The sequence below is a fragment of the Onychomys torridus genome, chromosome 17 (genome assembly GCF_903995425.1).
Source record: "Onychomys torridus chromosome 17, mOncTor1.1, whole genome shotgun sequence".
Taxonomy (NCBI): domain Eukaryota; kingdom Metazoa; phylum Chordata; class Mammalia; order Rodentia; family Cricetidae; genus Onychomys; species Onychomys torridus.
In genome coordinates, this window is record NC_050459.1 from 23,293,707 (window position 1) to 23,314,888 (window position 21,182).

Genomic DNA, 21,182 nt, shown 5'->3' on the forward strand with positions numbered 1-21,182 from the left:
CCTTAACCCTCTGGGGAGCTGTAGAAGACAGTAATAGAGTGAGATCACCTATTAGTCTTTTTATTTGTAACCAGGGAGAAAGGGCCATAGCCAGTCACAACAAAATCCATAACCTATCCAACCAGATATATAATTAAGAAACGCAAGGCCCTCTAGTCAAGCAGCCATGCTGGGTATGTGGGTAGTGCCCTTCACCCAGGGCTCCGGGCACTTTGCAAACAAGCTGCACTATTAACCTTTTACACACGGAGAGGTGACACTTGTGGAGGTTAATTGGCTTGCCAGTGGTCACAGAACGCATCAGTGCCAGTGAGAGGGGAAAATTCATTCTGCTTCCTGACACTCAGCCTGACTGCCAACCAGCTCAGCCTTCTCAGGGAAGAGGACAGTTCAGCAGGGAGAGCGAGCCAGCTTCATTTGCATAGCTTTCTACTCTACCATTTTAAAGGGTAGGCAGCTGGCCTTGGCTCCTGGGGAGGTGTCAGCACAGCCCTCTGATGATGTTACTGAACAAGGTAATTCTTGCTGTCACCTGGATGCACAGGACAGTCAAGCCAGGACAGGTTGTTTACAATTCTTCCTCCATGAAAAGGATTTTCTCCTCCCTCACTGACAATGTATTTTTCTTCAAATTGAGTATCTCAAATTACGGGCTGTGGATTTATTGATTTAATTTTCTTCAGTGCTTACAATAACATGAAATATGTCCTCTGTAAAGAGCAGAGCTCCAGAATCAGTTACATCTTTATAAATTGTATAAATACATTAAACTTGCTTTTAGCAAGTCAAAAACACCCGATGAATAACTAGTGCAGTCATGCACATATCCACTTCTCTCTGAAAGCTTTCCATCCCAGAGTCGACCAGCATCTGTATATACAGAGGCTTTGTATGTCTCTGGAATGTAAAGGATCTGCCTTCTCATTCTCTGCTGTCCCAAATTCAGTTCTAGAGGAAGCTTCCTTCTAGCCAATGTCTGTAAGTTGCCCTAGTGGTTCACAGTTCCTGACTCTCAGTGTGACAGACTCACAAAACTGCTAACAAAAGCAAAGAGCAAAGGGAGTGTGTAAGTCTAGAGTTGGAAGTCTGTCTGCTACACAATCCCACCACAAGACATGTTTTGCTGTCAGTCAAGGGAGTGCCTAGCCAAAGCTCTCTTTCAAGAAGGGCCTCCTTGCTCAGAATTATATCAAATGCATCTGCAGGAGTGAACATAAGTTCAACAGCCAAGATGCCAGGGTGTTAGTGGGAAGAGTTGTGATGTGGAAGGCATGTTTACTGTGTTGTCTTCACTATTGCTTCCCACCTCCTTGGTCAATTTATCTACCAAGAGGAGTCTTATCCAGTGCTAGCAAATGGGCATCTGATTTTTTGCTACCATGAATTTTCTGTGTTTAACCAAGTAAAACACAAAAGTATAATACTAGGAATTTCAATACATTCTCCTGATTCTGCTTCTTGGCTTTACCCAGTACTAGTGAAAACAGTAATTTGAATAGGAATGGCCCCCACAGATGAATGTGTTTGCTGTTTGACCCATAGGGAGTGGCACTTGGGAGATGTGGCCTTGTTCAAGGAAGTGTGTTATTGTAGGGGCAGGTTTTAAAGTCTCTGGTGTAGCTTGAGCAGAGACCTCAAAGCCTGCCCCTACTATGACAAGTTACACCCAGTGTGGCTCACAGTCTCTTTCTACTGCCTGAAGATCAAGATATAGAATTCTCAGCTCCTTTTCTAAGTACTATGGCTGCCTGCACACTGCCATAATGATAATGATCTAAACCTCTGAAACTGTAATTCAGCCCCATTCAAATGTTTTCCTTTGTAAGAGTTGCATGGTCATGGTGTCTCTTCATGGCAATAAACTCCTAACCATGACAGTGATAAATGGTTATCCTTATTTTATACTAACTACATCAGTAGGAAGAAATACAACCTCAATGAGGTCATTTTCCCTCCAATGCAATACCTTGTACTGACACAGGAATCTGTTTATTTCATACACACAAGGTATTTGGGGGCATCTCTAGCAGATTTCATATGGAAGAACCAGATCCCAGCAAGGACCAAGCTCTTTTGCTTCCTCATCCCACTAATACTGGAATCACTTGAAGAGTCTGACAGGAAGTGCATGATCACTTTCCAAGGTGTATATAGAAAAACTAAAGACAGAGGAACATAGGGCAAGGGCAGAAAAAGTCTATAAGGATGAATCCATCAGTAATTCAGGAGCCAGATATCACTTCAAGTAAGAAAACCCTTGACCTTAAGAGTTCTGATCCAATCCCAAGTCTGGTGCTGACCTGTCCTCCTAAGGAGGCTGCATCTGGGAAATTTTTTTTTTCTTTCGAGACACGGTTTCTGTGTGTAGCTTTGTGTCTTTTCTGGAACTTGCTTTGGAGAATAGGCTGGCCTTAGACTCACAGAGATGTGCCTGCCTCTGCCTGTCAAGTGCTGGGATTAAAAGTATGTGCCACCACCACCTGGCTCATCTGGGAATCTTTAAAAAAGGGGTCCACATATAAAATCCCAGCTAGTCCCTGAACATACTCCAAATTACAGAAATAAACTCGTCGACACAGCAGCCAATGTCTCCTGTTCCATCTATGACCCTCACCCCAGGCCATGCAAATTCATTAGTTTCTGAATAGGCAATCTAAGCAACAGCCATTTTCCTAGATCCAGAAAGATACATACATGTGCCTTCACAAGTTCTAATAATGCACAACTTATCTCCAGACACACAAAATGAATTTCTGCACAAAATAAGGGAACTGTGGGACTGAAAATAATATCTTGCTGTGATAGGACCAGAAGCAAGATTCATCTTTGAAAATTTCTAATTCAAGTTCTGTGACATCAAAAGGAAACAATAGCCAAGAAGCTAAAATGGGGCCTTCTGGATCCATTAACATTTGAGATCAAGCAGTTTGAACCTGAGCATGACACTAAGAACACCTTCATTCAATAAATATCTTGAATTCTCTTGGCCTTACTACTCTGTACCTCTAATAGGATAATAATTCCTAATACATACAGCTTTTTATTTTTAAAGTCAGGGTCCCACTATGTAGCTCTGGTTGGCCTGGCATTCTCTATGTGGAACAGGATAACCTTGAACTCACAGAGACCCAGCTGCCTCTGCTTCCTAAATTCTGAGACTAAAGGCATGTACAACCACACCTGGCTACATTCAGCTTTTATAAAGATTAAATATTAATACATAAAAAACTTTCCAGGCACAATGGCTATGTAACAGGGTTAAGGTCTTATGTATTACTACACCCTGTGATAAAGCTATGATGATTAATATGGGATGATTTTATCATAAATCAGATAGATATTAATTATAAAGTGGAGCATTTTTCAGAGGCACTCAAATAAAAAGTATAATTTAGTAGATGATAAATTAAGTGGGAAAAGGTATTAAAATGAGTCATTGCCTTTCTGAAGAAAAAAAATGTAGATCTATGTCTTGCTTTATATTAAAATAAATGCCATAGTAATAAAAACATTTTAACAGAAAACCACAGCAGTAATAAAATATGTAGAGAACCTTAAGAAAAGGGGGGGATTTCTTCTAACTTGAAAAGCCATTAACACAATGATTGATAGGCATCATTTAGTTAAAAATGAAATTATTTTCCTTAAAACATTGCAAACAAAAGACTGTGCAGATATGGCCTTAATATGTTAAAATTTTCTTATGAAATACAATGACAATTACAGATACTCTGAGATAAAATGACAAAGGGGTTGAAAACCATTTACAAAGGAAAAAGAAATGGCAAAGATAAGTAATGGGGCAGTATCAATAGTTACTACAGAAACACTAGCTTAGCAACTACGAACACATCTCTTTTCCTCCTCTAAGTGAACCAGTTTTATTTATTTTTTATTTTAATTCCTGTATTGGAAATGAAGTCAGGCTGGGATAGTCTTGAATACCGCTAGAAGAAAAGACCAGGTGTGTATGAAAAAACAAGTTGTAAATGGATTAAATTATTTTGAAGGTGCAATTATATGGAAACTATCTGATAAACAGATACAATACATGGTCTATCATGGAATAGTATTTGGCAATAAAAACAAAATACTAATGCATGCTGTGACATGGCTAAAATTTAAATGCATAATTTATATTACTTGAACATAGCCATTCACCAAAGGTTACATATTATATGATTCCATTTATATGAAACATCTGCAGTAGGTGGCAATGACAAACAGTGAGTAAATAGGTTAGGAGTCAGCTGGGGCTGCAGTTGAATGAGGGAAGGAGACTAATAATGACCTTTTCATTAATATAAGAAGAAACCCTAGAATTGCCCTGGATGATGGTTATAGATCTGCGACTGTATTCACAACTATTGATTTCTATATTTAAGGGAATCCCATGTTCTATGATATTTCAGTAACACTATAATTTTTAAAGTTTCACCGACACAACTCTATAATCCTACAAGTACAGTTAAGAAAATGATTAGAGAACCATGTGGAAATAAATGTAGGTAGGCTGATAGTGCCTCAAACCCTTGCTGAATCATAGGAAGAAAGCTAAACATTTAATAATATGGGAATAGTTAATATCATTTAGTGCATTCACATATTGGAATACTGTGCAGAAATGAAAAACTAGAAGATTGTGGTAATAAAGATTTAAAGTTATATACAATGAAACACAAGACAAGATAATATAGTATGATAAATCTCAATCATATGCATGAGAAAAATCACTAGGCAAATATATACTTGTTACAGAATATCCCTACTTCCATATATGATAGTACAGAAGTGAAAATTAAAACTCTTGCCTGGGTAGCCCTTCTTTTTCTGTAACACCAGTGTTCAGAAATTGTGCCACAGTCACTTTTGGTCACTCACTGTTGAGTAGGGGCTAGACCCTGTCAAACAGTGAAGGTACTTCAGTGGAGGTGCCATGCAGCACCCTGGCCCACCAGCCTCACCTGCTCTCACAGTAATGGCAGACAGCAAACAAACATTTAAGAGGTAGAATGATGAGTAAGAGACAGAGAAGAAAGGTCTTCATATGTAGCACAGTCAATTAGCTAGGTAACCCAGAGGAATGTTTCATGGAGAAGAATTCAAGTTGAAAGTGAGGATCTCACCATCTTATAGAATACATCCTAGACTGAATTTATAGTTTCTGATTTTCACTAATTTAAAGCAGAGTTCTCCAGGGTAGGGGAGATGTCTCAGTCATCAAGTGCTTGGCCTTGAAAGTGGGAGGACCTGAGTATTGACCTACAGAACACACATGGAATGTCAGGCATGGGGCACAAGCTTATGTCTCCAGGGACAGTGAGGCAGAAGGGAGAGACAGCAAACTAGCCTACTCTGTTTGGCAAAGTTCCAGGTCACCTAGAGAGCCTGTCTCAAGCCAAAGGTGGAAGACACAGAGCAGACATTATCTGTGGTGAGCCTCTGACTTCTACACATATGTATTCTTGCACTCACACACGCCTGGATGTGCACATACACCCCCCCACATACACACACATACATATACATCATACTCACCACACACCACACCACATACACACACACACACACACACACACACACACACACACACACACACACACAGGCACACTCACTGACTTCACTATCACCTCCCTTTTAGCATTATCATCATATTTCTTTATTTCTAATATTTAAAAAATGCTCCCTTTACTACTTCTCTTGAGTTGGAGAAGGATAATCTTCTATCTGACATTTCTTCTATCAATATATATCAACAGGGTGGAACCTGAATGCATTTCTACCCTTTGATCTCACTGTAGTTATGTATTAGATAATATCACATTATTCTATACAAAATAAATTAACTCAACTACATGTATAATACACAACCTTAAATATTTTAGATGTGGTTGAAGAAGATACAATTCTACCAGTTGTTAATAGTAAATTGTTTAAGACTATTCTCTCTGCTATAGGAAAAACCCTAAAATAAAATTATTTAACACTTCAGATCTCTACCTCTCAATGATTATGACTGCCATTAATTACTTTTATGTGTCTCTGCATTTGGCAAAATTTCTGGATGACCAGATACATTCATACCCACAAACAGCAAACACTAGGAGAAACAAGGCCACTGTCTTTAGAGTCCCCACATCTTGTCTGCACTGTACACTGAGCCAGGAGTCAGGGCAGAGGAGCATTCTGTTTCATGTTATTGCATCTAGGTTCACCCTCACCACATCTATCAAAGGAAGAAGCTAAAATTACATAGCCTTCAAAACTCATTGAACTGTGAATTCAAGCACTCCTCCAATTTTATTTTAGTTGTGGGGCTGGGGGAAAACATTTCATCTGTTTGGCTCACTGTCATATCACTGTTTTGTTTTGAATGCAGGACATCCCTCCTTCAAGCTCATGTCTTTGAATACCTGGTCTCCAGCTGGTGGTATGTCTGGAAAGGATGTGAGATCTTTTGGGCAGAGGACCTAAAGGTGGAGCTGAAGAGTTATAGCTCAAGTCTCTCTCTGCTTCCTGATTCGCAGAGACAATTGGGCCTCAGCCACTATGCCTTCCCTGCCTTAAAACACAGCTAAATTAAATCTATCTGTAGGCATTTTGTTCCAGCAAGCAAGGTTATACACCCTGGTATCTGGAATGGTATATACTGTCTCTTGATGAATATTGGTTGAAAGACAGGATGAATTAATTAAGTTCTTTATAAGTTTCCATTTCAGCTCATGTTACCTGATAACTTTCTCAGAAGTAAAGAGGGTGAAGAAAGCATGGACAGATGTGATAAATACAAGGATGTTATTAACACGATATACTTATCCACTGTTTGCTTCACATACAGTACATGGCCCATGTGTGACCAATATATAATCCAATTCACTATGTTTTCTATTCCTGCAACTTTACTCCGTCACTCTGTTACCCTGTTTATTTCTACAGTAGAACATCAACGAGGCACAAGATGAGTGGAAGGAACCAAAGAGGTAGGAAGAAGAGCAGGAAGTGAGGAAGTCAAGCACATGGCTTGGTTATAAATTATATCATCAGCAACAAGTCACCCACAGTCAGCAGCATTTGCCCGTAAGTGGTGTATTTTAGGCTGGGCCACAGGATACAACAGCCGCCCCTTCCTCACCTCATGCCCTATTTGGCCTCTTTCTCATTTTCCTTTCATGCTAGTATGTTAGAAAAGTCATTGTAGCACACGAAAATCAATAAAAATTCAATTCCGAATAATAGTTCTCTGCTGCTTGGCAACACCAGGGAGTTATCGGCTCATTCAATGTTCTGGCAGTTAATGCAATGAAATAAAAATAATTTACTCATTCAAACCAAATCAGCCAGTGAAAAATCATAAGCATTTTTTAATAGTCATAGTCAAAGCCATTTGTTAAGATGCAGGAGGATGACACGGTGTCCCATTAGTTGTCCAGCTACATGGGTTTCAAATCGGGTTTGAATCTTACCCACTGTGTTTTTTCAGAAGGAACAACAGACCACATTTGTCATATATAAAGGGAATTTGTAACTCAGCCAAATGCAGGTCATTTGTTGTAATAAAAAAGCTGATTCAAGCGCATTGCAAATGCCCGGCAAAAAATGGAAGTCAGGGCCCAGTGCCCCTATTTGGTTCTGCCTCAGTCTTTCGGCCCTAAACAGTAATGGCCTGAGAAGTCAGTTACTGACTCCAGTTCCCCAGAGGAGCATAAGAAAAGCACCCTGCCAGGTGACAGCATACTATCTGTGCCCGCTGGCCAGCTTGGCTAAGATCCATCTGCTTTGCTTTAGATTCTGATGACTCATATTGATGCCAGGCTATTCACACTGTTTGGTCATTTTGTCTTGTGTCTTCCAACTCTGATTGCTGCTTTTAGGAGACACTGAGTAACAGCTGGTCATAAGACAGACTTCCACACAGAGATTCTTGTATGCCAGCAGCACAGATGAGGCATCTCCCCTCCCCATCCTAATATAATTGGCATTACAGCTATAACTAACTCCTGTTAGTAAACTCTGTAGCAACAGTAGAAGGCCACTTCTGCCACAGATGAGCCAACATGGTACTCTCCATGTGGCTTCCTCCCTCAAGGATGACAGTCCATTGATACTGCCTATTCACACCCTGTGATGTTTGGCCAATGCAAAGATTCCTGATACATACAGAGGCTCCTTGAAGCTGATGCCATGATCATCAAATAACTTCAGGGCTCTGAGCTACTTTGTGCCCTATAATTCTCCTGGAAGATGGCTGTCATTCATAGGACATTTTATATCTATCATTGTCTGTCATTATTCTCCCACTATTGGGTAGCAATGGCAGTGCAGGAGAATAGGTCTGGCTTTGCCAGAGGTAGGGAACTGGTGATGACTAGAGACAGTTTGTGAAAGCACTTTGAGAACCTGTTCTTTACTGAGCTGCTCCCAGCAAAGCACACTGCATTGTGCTTGGTTTCTCTTGTTTACAAGGACAAAAAAGAAAGTGCACTCAGAAGTCATCAAAACCAGAGAGTGTGCTGATAATTGGGAAGCTAGAAATCTTAATTATGGATCTGAGACAAATTGAGGACATCAAATATACCTTAAGCTTTGACTTCACTGAATGAATCGGTCTGAAGAGAACCAGATCTCAAGAAAGACAATGCGATGATGACCCACAAGGCAGTGGAGAGATCCAGCATAGCTCCATCATCTGGGTTGTTCCTAAGACCTTTCAGCACACAGTTTGTATCTGTTACTCTGCTCCACCCCAGCCAGTCTCCTCTCAGTATTCTGTCAGGGTGAACTCAACTTACCCATGGCCATGAGTACCTGCTTTACTCTTGCTTTTCACTTTCTGTTATCAGTACCGAGTACTTCTTTTTAGCATCAGGTCATACCCAGGCAAGCAATAAAGTATACATGCAGGGTCTTTTATTCTTCATGAGTGACACTCCATAATGGTCAGTGTAGGGAGCTGCTTGTAGGTACATGTTCTTAGTCCAATGGGTGTATGTGGTATACATGTTGTGCACAGCATGACCCATGTGACTGAAAAAACATGTAGCACTATTTTCCCCAGGAAGGAACTACAGGTGGGAGTGCTACTCAAAGAAAGCATATAGGTTGAGAATTTCTTGTTTGCTTTGTCTCCAAGTGACAAGGAATGAATATCTGAGCCTTGATTCTATTTATTATTTGGGTCAATACATGAAAGATAGCTGAAGCTTTGCTGAAGCATACTAAAACTTTTCAACAATCTTTGACAGAAAAATATATGGAAATATGCAGAAGTTATTAGATGGAAATATAGCATTTGCTAAGGTTTTAAATAAAATAGATATACATAATGAAATGTTTTATATATTCTTTTATCATGCCCCATGGAATTTTATAGGGGAGAACTTACCTATAAATCCCATATTCTACATGTTAGTATGACTGCTCTTTTTGCAATGCTAATGGGAAAATTGAGTTCTAGGTGAATGCAGATAACCACCAAATAAAAGTACTCTTGGTGATAAAAGACAAAAAACAGATACAATGGCAAAATCGTCAGCATTTCCAGGCTGCTCAATTCTCAAGCAGTACGTGCAGAGTTCATATTTCTCCTATTAGAATTCCCAACTTGAGGGTGCTTTATTCACGCCTACAAGCACTGGCTCGCAGTGTGGCATCTTGATGAGTATTCCAATACACAATGAACGCCATGGTTGATGGAACTGAGTTTTAAGAATGACACAGACATGAGGAATCATCCCTGACTTTCCTATATGACCTCCATAGCCCTCCACAGGAAATTAGAGAGCTATGAACTTACAATGAGTTTCAGAAGAAATGACCTAAAAATAACCCCAAGCATTCAATGCTCACTACCTCGTTACGATTCAGTACCATGACTGCAGAGAAAGGGAATAAAAAAAAAGGAAGAAAGAAGCAAAAAAGAAAAGTCAACCCTGTAGCAAGCAGAAATATATTTTAACTGCATTATTAGATCTTTGATTCTTCCCTCAACCTGAATCTCTCTGAGGTGAGGAAGGTTAGCAAGAAAAACATGTGGCCAGTATCATGAGCATTGAAAGAATAGCATAGCCACTGTATCTAGCACCTGTCCTGGCCCCATAATACATCTCTGTGGAAAGAAGAAAACACATTTGCCTTCCTTATAACCCTACCCTACCACACCTTGAGGACCCAAGTAATCACTTAGAGCAAAACTTGTTAGAACCAAACCTACAGTTGATGTGTTATAAGAAGACAGTAAATATTACACGTGAAATAAAAGCTACAAATAAAGCCAGCCAACTACTTGCTCTTGGGAATACTTTCCAGGAAAAGAGAATCAAAAAGGGCTCTTAACCAGGATCAACTGTAGAAAGCTGGGAAAGAAAAAAATCCACTACGGCTGCAACAGAGAAGAGAAGTGTTGCAGTTGAAGTGTGGGGTTAATTCTCAAGGTGTCAGTGGTCCATTTGGAAAATTATTTGGGGGAGTTGAACTCAGGGAATAGCATGATCCAGTTTTTTTTCCCCAAATTAAAAAAGTACAATAATTCTCTAAGAATTTTATAGAATAGAAACTCATTACATTCCTTCCCACTCTTGCCCCCAATTGCTTCCTGTGTACTCATGGATGGGGGTAACCACTGCAGCATGGTGGACCTACCAGGGACCACACTCTTAGGCTCTTAGAAAAACTGACTCTCCCTTTCCTCAGAGCCTCAGTTGGGGTGGAGACTAATGTGCTCTTCATGCTAGATTATTGACTGGCTTGATCTTGTACAGTTCTTAAGCAGGCAATCACAGCTTTTTTGAGTTCTTGAGAGCAATGATCTAGTCATGTTCAGAAAACACTGTTTTACTCTGGTCTGCCCCAAACTCTGGCCCTTACAAGATTTTTGTCCCTCCTCCTGTAATGGTCCCTGAATCTTGAGTGAGGCATGATATATATGAATAACTTGCAGTTTAAAAAAAAAACAAACCTCATTCAAGCTGTGTGTGTGTGTGTGTGTGTGTGTGTGTGTGTGTGTGTGTGTGTGTGTGTGTAGGAAATGAATCATAAGGCAGCAGAGTGGAAGGGGGAGCAGAGGAGGCAGAGTTGATCTACAGTGATTATAAGATAGGCAGATGTATAGTATGTTTTAGAGGCTTGTTGCTGAATGCTATATGACAGAAGGGAAGAAGACTCAAAGATAGTTCCCATGTATTATTAAAAGAACACAAGAAGCTATTAATGAAGCAAGAAGATTGGGGCATTAATGTGTATATAGCAACATGGGAGTAGGCACATTGAGTATGAAACATGTACCAAATATCCAAGTAAATGTGGAATGTAGGTGGATGATGGAGAAGTTGGGAGAAGAAATATAATATTAAGATTGAAGGTAATCAGCACAATTGGAAGGCATGGAGGTGAGGACTTTACCAGGGGGTACTTGTTGATTATGCTGTGAAGGTGCTCCAAGAAGGAGCCCCTGAATAACACACCATTTAGAGGTGACAAAAAAGGAATATACCCAGGAAACTCATGAAGTCAGTAGGAAGAAAGAAGGCCAAAAGACTGCAAAAATCAGAGTGTTCTTGTTCTTCCTACCAAGGATTATGATTTTAGTGGTTTTGAGCAGAGCTGAGTGACCTTAATTTCTGAGGTTTTCATGAGTATCATCTGTGGTGGGTCTCAGCAATCAGCAGAGTTTAAGCTCATTGGCTGAGCCCAGAACTCAAGTCCAAGTCTTCTGATTTGATTTCTTCATTCTTTTTTTTTCCTATTCCTTTTCTGCAAATGTTTACATAGTCTTTTCAGTTTTCATTTTTGTATTAGAACATCATCTAGCCCTGAAATGGTTACCTCCAGCCATGCTCTAGCTCCTCCCTACATAGTCCAATTTTTGGAAAGAGTCATCCATTTCTATCCTCTGTACTTCACATCCTCCTGCTAATTCCTAGGTCTACACATCTCATATCTCTTCTCCCATTACTTGTCCTGGATCAATGGCAGCTCTCATGTCAAAACTAATGGACACCTCTAAAATCTTCCCATAATCTTCAGATAACACTGAAGTCTTGACCAATTTTTTTTCCCTCATAACCATCTCCACTTTGTCATGGACCACTTACCTTCTTTTCTGCTTTTATCTTTACCTTCCTCATGGGCTTCTCTGTTTCTCCCCTCTCCTCTTATGGAATTGTACTCCTAGCTCACTACCCTTTCTATTTCCACCAGAAGTTTGAGAGCTGGAGAAAACATAGCAGGGAAAAGTACCTTAGGTATTCCTGATAAAATCTGTTTCTCCTGTATTTCCAGTAGGAAATTATCCTAATCACTGATGTTCCAAGGACTCCAACTTTGGGCATTGATGTTTATCTTATACCTGGGGCTTCAGGCTCAAAAGTACAACTGTATGATTAAAAACAGTCCATTGACTATCACATGAATCATGCATATCTTCATACAACATGATTATGTACTGAACTTGTTACTTTGTTCTTGAAATTCATTTCTTCTGCTGTATTCATAATTATACTTAATGGAACAACTAGGAATTCAGTTACTTAAGCCAGAAACATAGAAAGTCCCATACTTAATATACCTAAAGTTCTCTTGCTGTGGGGTGTTCAAGTATGCCAAATGTGTTGCTCTGATTGGTTAAAATAAATAAAGTGCTGATTGGCCAGTAGCTAGGCAGGAAGGATAGGGTAGGCAGGACAAGGAGGAGGAGAATTGTGGGAAGAGGAAAGCTGGGTGGAGAGATGCTGCCAGCCGCCACCATGCCAAGCCAGATGTAAGGTAAGGGTAAGCCACGAACCATGTGGCAAAGTATAGATTAATAGAAATGGGCTGAATATAAGAGTAAGAGATAGACAATGGTAGGCTAATGGCCAAGCAGTTTAAGTAATATAAGCATCTGTGTGCTTATTTTATAAGTGGGCTATTGAAATAACAGGGCTTGGCTGTGGCTGGAGAGAAGGTCTCTAGCCACATTCTCTACTTTACCTCCTCAGTTTCATATTTCAGCAGCCACATGTGTTAATGTCCCTTTGAAAATTCTTTTCCTGATAAATCCTCATCCTTCCTCAAGAATTACATTTCTCAGTAACTCAAGAATTGTATCTTGGGCCCCTGAGATCAGCTGCTGTCCTAGTTGGTTCCTCATGCACACTGAATATATCAGGAGCCATGCACCACTAAAAATTCTTATTTCCAAGTGTATCTCTTTCATTACACAGAAAGGGACAATACTTTGTTCTTCAGATGTCTAGAACATTCAGGTTTCTGAACTAGTCACAGATGCTCAATTCTTCCCTTAAGTCAGCAACCCTCTGCTGTTTAGGAAATTTCTGGAATGCAATCCTGTCCTTCCCTACTTAGGTAGAAAGATGTGACAATAACCTAACAAGACTTACTAGTCACAAAATGTATGCAAAGATTAAGAGACTTATTTTCTTTCTGTTGTTATGTTTGTTTGTTTTGTTTTCCAACTGTTGGTGTGTCAGAAGGTTTACTTAATGAAAAGATTTAGTATTGACTGAAGTACAATCTATATTCTCTTTGTCAATATAATACTGAATTTTTTTTTATAGAAACAGCCTTCTTCAAGAAATTCAAGGTGAATTTCACTAAAAGAATAATAGATGGAATTAATCTGTGATTTCATTGAAAGGCAGTGACTATATTTCTACAAATTCTTTGTGGTAAAATAGTGACTGGTAATAAGCAGCCTGAAAGAACATTATCTGGGGAAATTTCATTTATCCCTAACGCATTTCTTGTCAGTAGACCATATCTTTAAGGTTGCATGTGTTAAACAAAAGTAGATCAATTTCTATCAGTATTGCGCAAACCATTGCTCTTTGTTCACAGAAACCCAGCTTCTTAGAGATTTCAGTTCTTCCATGCTGTAGAGCATTTACTGGCAAGGGAGGCAGGCCCATCCATGGGTGCTATCTAAGAAGATGTGGTACATCAAGTACCTTTGATGTGTACAGTTGTAGCCTCAAAATTCATTTATTGTCAGCATTCTGTCCAATACCTGATTATTTCTATTACCTAAGAGAAGTATACATTATGCCATATCCATGGGCTTTACATTTGGAAATTAAACCTAGACTAAGTTTGAAAATTTTAAAAACAAATTGCAGCTGTACAGAATACATACACTTTTTGTTATTATTCTCTAAAATTTAAACAATAAAGCATAATAGATAATTCATAGAGATTAATATAGGAAAGGTTGAACAACTCCAACAATAACAAAAGAATCCCCAATCCAAAATGATCCTAAATCTGATGATCAAAACTTTGTGAATTTGAAGCATTTCTCATTTTGGATGTATGGGATGGAGATGCTCAATGAATAAAGTAGAGGCAGTCACCCCAACATCTTATAGACCCAGAAACCTGAAAAATTCTGGTCCCAAGCCTTTCCGACAAGGCCTGTTCAATATATATGTGCATTGTTCTGTAAGCAATCCAAAGGTGACTTACAGAATAAGATAGAAGGTGCCAGCACAATGCCATTTATCATAGGACACTTGAGCAACCAAGGGTTTGTACTACAGGGCCCTAAAATCCTATGGATAATGAAGGCTTCAGACAGATGAACCACACTGATCCTGTGGCTTCTCAAGTGTCTGTCATTCAGACAACATTTTGTAGAAATGAATCAAAATGATATAGCCTGTCAAAAGTTCTTTAATGCAATTCTTCCAATGTTTTCTTACAAGTATGTGAAGATTATACATATTTAGAAAGAACAATGTTGAAGCAATTAGGGTCAGTTCATCATATGAGGAGACCTCTCATTAATGTCCCATTGCTGGTGATATTAGACTAATCACTTAGGTGAGGTACAGTATCATGAGATTTTTCACTATGAATTTACTAGCAACTTCTTTATGATTAATAAGCAGATGTAGAAAAAGACTGAGATTATGTAAACATGCCAAGAACCCTAAAACGCTTACCTATCAGTTTTGGCCTCCATTATGCTACTTGCCTATATTCACAGAGATTATGATAGATATTTTTATTCCATAGTAAGGAAAAATTATCCCTCTCCTTTCTTTATTCTATGTTTCTGGTTCTCTGTGTGTATCTTTCTCTCTTTCTCTGTCTCTGGCTCTCTGTGTGTCTCTTTCTCTCTTTCTCTGTCTATGTCTCAGTCTTTCTCCATGTGTGTGTATGTGTGCGTGTGCGTGTGCGTGTGTGTGTACACCATGTGCATGTGGAAGCCAGAGGTTGCCATTAGGTATCCTCCTTGGTTGTTCTTGAACTTAATTTTTTAACCAGTGTCATTCACTAAACTTGATCTTACCAATTGGCTACATGGGCTAGCCAGCAAACACTACAGATCCTTTTTGTCTTTGCCTCCCTGATTCTGGATTACGGGTATATACCCCCAGGATCAGCTTTTTATGGGGATGCTGGGTATCTGAACTCTAGTTCCCATGCTTGTGCAGTATGTGCTTTAGCGCTAAGCATCCCCCCAGCTGCTTCCTTGAGCTATTCATAATCAATGTGCATTCTTACTTAATGAGTTATAATTCTTTACTATCATTGCTATGCTCAAATTATTCAGGCAAAGAGAGCTCCCTTCTGTGTGGCTGCTTTTATTCTATACAATGAAAACAGTTATACTGATGGACATTAGACAAAGTAACTGACCATTATGCTTCCAAACTCTGTGTCACAGAGGACAGAAGAAGACCAAAGAATCCACTGGGTTACAAGAAGCAAAGGAGGCTTCACACCCAACTGTAACATGAGAACTAGAGTTCTGTTACAAAACAACATTTCTGCACATTGGCAGAGAATGGATAGTTATTGGAGTTGGGTAATAGTATTCTATCAAAGTTTTCTTATAATTACACTATAGATGTGTCACAATTGTACTTAGTAAGGAAAATGAAGGGGGAAATGGTACCATAGAAAAGAATTTCACAAATGTCTGCATCTAATGTGTATAGTGGTACAATATATATCACTAAAGGACAGTGTATAAAATATTCATTATAAAAAATTATAATGTAACTGAAGAATTTATGCTGCCACTGACATCAATGCTGTTACACACCAACAGCTGTAGGTATATGCGTGACTTTTGTAAACAGTCAGTTGCACAAACATTCAGACATACAGTTGTCTTGTATATGACATGTAATCACACTACCAGGTGACTGTAAGCTTACTGAGTTCCTACTTATTAAAATGTATTTACTTTAGAAGTGCTTTGTAGGGTAGGTTGCAGCAGTTCCATCATATCATATTTGCCATGGAATGACTGTTCTATGCCATCTGGGTCAAAAAGGACAAAACAGTCTAATGATGGACTTCTCAAAATAAATCTTACTGTTGAGTGGGACAAGACTATAGAGATTAACACAGAAAGAGTGGTAACAGTAACCAGGGTCACTATCAACATGCAGATTGTCAGTAAATGACTTAAGGAAATAATTCCATGTAGAATGCCATAAAGCTTCTTAAGGTCTGTTATGTCCAAACTTTGCTTGAGTTAGGTCTTTAACGTTGGCTTTGCTCTCCATTTAGCTTGATGACGTAGAATCTATATGTTCATCTTCAGAGTGCTGGGATTACAGGCTATTTCTGGAGTGCAGAGAATCGAATTTAGGACCTCTTGAATGCTAGGCAAGCACTCTATTAATAGAGCAACACCCTTCACTCCTCATATTTAGAAATGTATAAACAGCCCTACTGTCTTCCATCTTACAGACATCTAACATAACTATACATTCTCAAATGCCACTGCCATATGTGTGCACCTTGCTTCTTCATTGTAGTGCACAGGGAGTTGCTGTAACAGGAACACTGATACACCATTGGTCATGTCATTTCCCAGCCCCACTCGACACCTATCACCTTAGTACCTAGACCCAGTGTTACTACTGCCGGCTTTGCAGCAAAACTGGCTTTTCCAAAATTCTGTGGGTTACAATTTGAGGGTGTCCCTAGGCTTCCATGGACAGTTTTTCTGTTTCTCTACAACTGTCACATATATGACCTGGTTTTTCAGAGCTGGCTTCATAGGGTGTTTTGTTACATGTAAATGTGCAGGGCTCCATGCATGATTTAATAGGCTGTTTTCATGGTCCAAACTCTTAACATTTAAACATGGAACTCTGTTTATTGTGCACTGAGGCTCAGAAAGTATGCTGCCAGCTCTGCTTCTGTAAGCACCCATGGTACCTTTGTGCAACCCTGACACTAATTAGCACAGGGCTTGGCAAGAAAACTGCACCTGTATGGCTTCAGGTGGATACAACCCCATCCCTCTGTGTGCATACTAGTTACAGGACTGCAGCTCTATTTCAGCAATCATTCTTCCCATGACTAGATGATGTTATGTAGTTATCCAAAGGCTAAGACTCTCATATCCATCAATAATACCCTAGAAGTTAATATGAGGCTATAGGAAATGAATGATCTTTGGAAGAAAAGTATAATACTATCTCTTAACTTTAGGGACATTCTTCCATGGAAAGAGAAAGTAAGATTTCAAACTTTTGTGCAATTTGTACTAGGTATTGTAGTTTGGTTTCCACAATGGAGGTGTGTGTTGCCAGAGAGTACTGGAGCACAGCAGGCAGTGCAAGCCGCTGAGGTCACATGTGTATGTCATAGGGTATCATGGCTGCAATGCTTCATCACTTCATTTCCCTTTTGACCTCTGCTTTACTACAGTGCTCATGATTACCAGTTCGCTCCAGACAAGGAAAGCCAAAGACGATTCTTCTGTGTTCTCATTAGCTATAGGTTCACAAGGAAGCCAGACAGCTGGGCATCATCATAATAAACAACCAGCAGATGCCCTTTCATAAGGAGGAATCAGGCTCTGAGTGGATGGCATTGCTATTCAGAAGATATCTACTACAAAGTTGATATAGAGGGTCTGCAAGACACTCAGAAATTTAAAAAACAGCAATAATGTTGGAACCTTGAGGCACTTTATAACCTAAAAACAGAAATGAACTTACAAATAGAACATTATAGATACCATGGGAACAGTCCAAAAATGCTGTGGGAAGACAAACATGGACACTTGAATTTGTGAATTTGGAAGCTGGTGATAGTAGGGCATAGACTTTTTGATGTCCAAACTGGCCTATGAGGCTAGTGATTAGTTCAGCCGGGTTCTGGGAATAAGGCAGCAAGTATGATAGTCTTCGGATAGAGGCATAAGGTAAGAAAGAAGAATCAGATATGGGGAGATGGACTGATGCATGTGCTCCAGATGAATAATGAACACAGGCAGAGCAAAGCCAGGGAAAGCAAGCCTCATACCTCTGAACCTAAGTTTTTTGCATCTAAGCACTATGCCAGCAGTTCTCAACCTCCATAACACTGCAACCCTTTAATATCATTCCTCATGTTGTGGTGACTCACATAAAATTACTTTCGTTGCTATTTCATAACTGTAACTTTAGTACTGTTATGAACCACAGTGTAAATATCTGATATGCAGGATATCTGATGTGTGACCCCTGTGAAAGGTTATCCAATCCCCAAAGGGGTTTCAACCCATAGGTTGAGAACCAATAATCTAAGTAGTACCACTCATTCAGGTGGAGTCCAGTACAGCTGTAAGGATGTCATGGGAAAAGACAGGCATAAGAAGTTACATCTGCAATGTGTATGGACATTTATTTATCCCTACATTTAACTTTGCAGGGGGCACTGGCAGTTCTCAACATATGATATTACTTATTTAAGCTAGGAAGCTGAGATGCACCATTGAGACAACTTAAAGTCTTTTTTTCCCCTTCAATTTACAAAAAGAAACCACCCCCAAAAGCAAAGGGGAAATAATCCTGTTTTCACTATAGCATGTAAGTATAGCACGCCCCACGGCTGTAAATGAGATTTTTCTCATTTCTTCATTCATTCTTGGCAAAGTTGCATAGACATTTTAGAAGCATCTAAAAAAAATCATATTTACATTTTATTCAGCATGTATCAAATTATGGTGTTTTTTTTTTAAATCAACAAAATAGTGGTTTCCTACTATGCATTCTTCCAAGAGACCAACTTGCTAGAACAGGCTCAACTATAGGATAGAAATATTTCCTTTATTTCCCAGCCCCAAATTAGGAAGATTACCTAAGTGTCAAGAAGGGTTTGCTTGACCAAGGGTTTAAGGCTACACGTACAACATCTCATAAGCAGATGAAGGAGAGAAAGAAAAACACAGAATAAAGGATAGCACTAAGCCGCCAAATGTTCACCCATGAAAATAAACAACTACGAATAATTGAGTATTCCTGGTTTTGACAATGATCCAGTAGCAGATGCCACAGCGTGCTGTCTTCTCTAGTCCAGCTGAACCAGACGGCTGAGGGAGGGCCTGTGGGAGTTGTTCCCTAGAGACAGACTTGTGCCAGCTTGGTGGGGGTCAATGTAGGCTGGCTTTATTTATCTATTTTTACCTTTCTAAACTCACTTTGGTAACTAGGTCTTAGCTATTTCCAGCCCCCAGTTGTTGATGGCCAGCCAACTTCTCCCTGTTCTAACACAGTGATTACAGCAGAACAGTGAAGATGAATGACAGGCACACTGGCTCCCAATCCAGAGTGTGTACACACTAGAACTTGACCATGAGAGTCACAACTGACTCACACATGAAAGAGAACGGGAAACAACTGTCACTTTCCTCAAGCAAACACTCCAATGTCCATAAAAGTTCCTGTCGTGATTCTTGAGTTTTTGTTTAGAAGAAGACTACCCACAGGGATTAGCAGTAAGAATACCCAAGGGAGTACAGTGGATGGACAGAAGGAACCCTGATGCACTCTACTAAGTGACCTTCTCTTCTGTCAAGCTGTCTACCTTTTTGCAACATGTTGAACAAAAAAAGGCATAGACAATGCTAAATGGGTAAATAAAAAATTCCCCAAACAGTGCTCCCTAAAGGCATTGTTGGCTTTCTTATTCAAAATACGGGGCATAAACCAACTAGGAGGATTCAAGTCTAGGAAGCTCGTTAGAAATTCCGAATTAGAGGCCTTATGGGTTTCCTAAATTATATGAACTGAAAAATCCAGCATAATATGCAGACCACATTGCTTACTGATTGGCATGATGGTGCATGTTGACGTTTGGGGAATATTGTTCCTATGTAAGACATCCCAATGATGTCTGGTCACTGAATCACAAAATCTTTAATATGTATAGTTGCCTAGGCTTTCTTCCATAGTCTAATCCAGAAGCTCTATTGTAGAAGACACTGCTCCTCATTTGTAACTTTTACCCCCAAGAGGGTTCATTTTGAGGAACATATGAGTCATAAAAAGCAAAAGAAGATTTTTCTTACCATTGTTTCCCATTAAAATTAAACAATCTCTAAGCAACATCATCCAGAGAGCCTCCTGATGTTTTTGAAGAGATTAGTAACCATGATCACATCAAGATGCTCCTGTCAATACGTCCCTCAGCTCAACGTCCCAGTTGCCTTGGAGCTTCTGCCCAATGCAATTTAAAATTTGTTAAATCTTTAATGGCTCATTGGCTCAATGCAGGAAGCATAAGGAGCTCAGATGTTGAAATAGAACTGTTTACTGAGTATTATAAAAATGATAGTAAATTGTGAAGTCCCTTCGGATGACAGTTCTCACGTTCATAAACTGCATTCATCTATCAATGATTATTTAGCACATTAAGATGCCTCTATCACTTAAAAAACAATCTTAAAAAGAAGAAACATGGTAACAATTATATTTAATTTGCCTATTCATTTATTGAGAATGAAAGTATCCTCGTGTGCAATGTGCTATTTGCTAGGAAGTACTTACACGTGAAGTCAGAACTCTTCTTTCTCAATAAATAGAAAAGGAAAATTATTTTTAAAGTGTTTTTCCTGGAAGCAAATAAAACATCCAAGTAAGATCCTGAAGGCACCCCCACATATAATTTCAATGCCACTACACTAGTTAAATTTCAATTTACATTTTAATGCACATTGGTCCCCAAGTCAAATGCAATATTTAATGACAAATCATGTCTTGGCTTGCATAAATAATTTTAAATAAATTAAAGAGCCTCTAACTTGCTACATAAGAAGAAATTAAAAATGTGTTGCAAACACTCTTAGAGAACACATTAAGTGAGTTGTATAATACAAGCTCTAATGATATTCTGACAATTTTTGCCTGAAAAAAACATTTTATATACAAATGAGCTTATCATATGAAAAGGACAAA

The 21,182-nt window shown here is 39.2% G+C and overlaps 1 protein-coding gene across 7 annotated transcripts in view; it reads right to left on the minus strand.

Annotated features, from left to right (window-relative positions):
• Window positions 1–21,182, minus strand: part of Unc5d (unc-5 netrin receptor D) — a 548,490-nt gene that overhangs the window by 199,111 nt on the left and 328,197 nt on the right. The window lies entirely within an intron of this gene.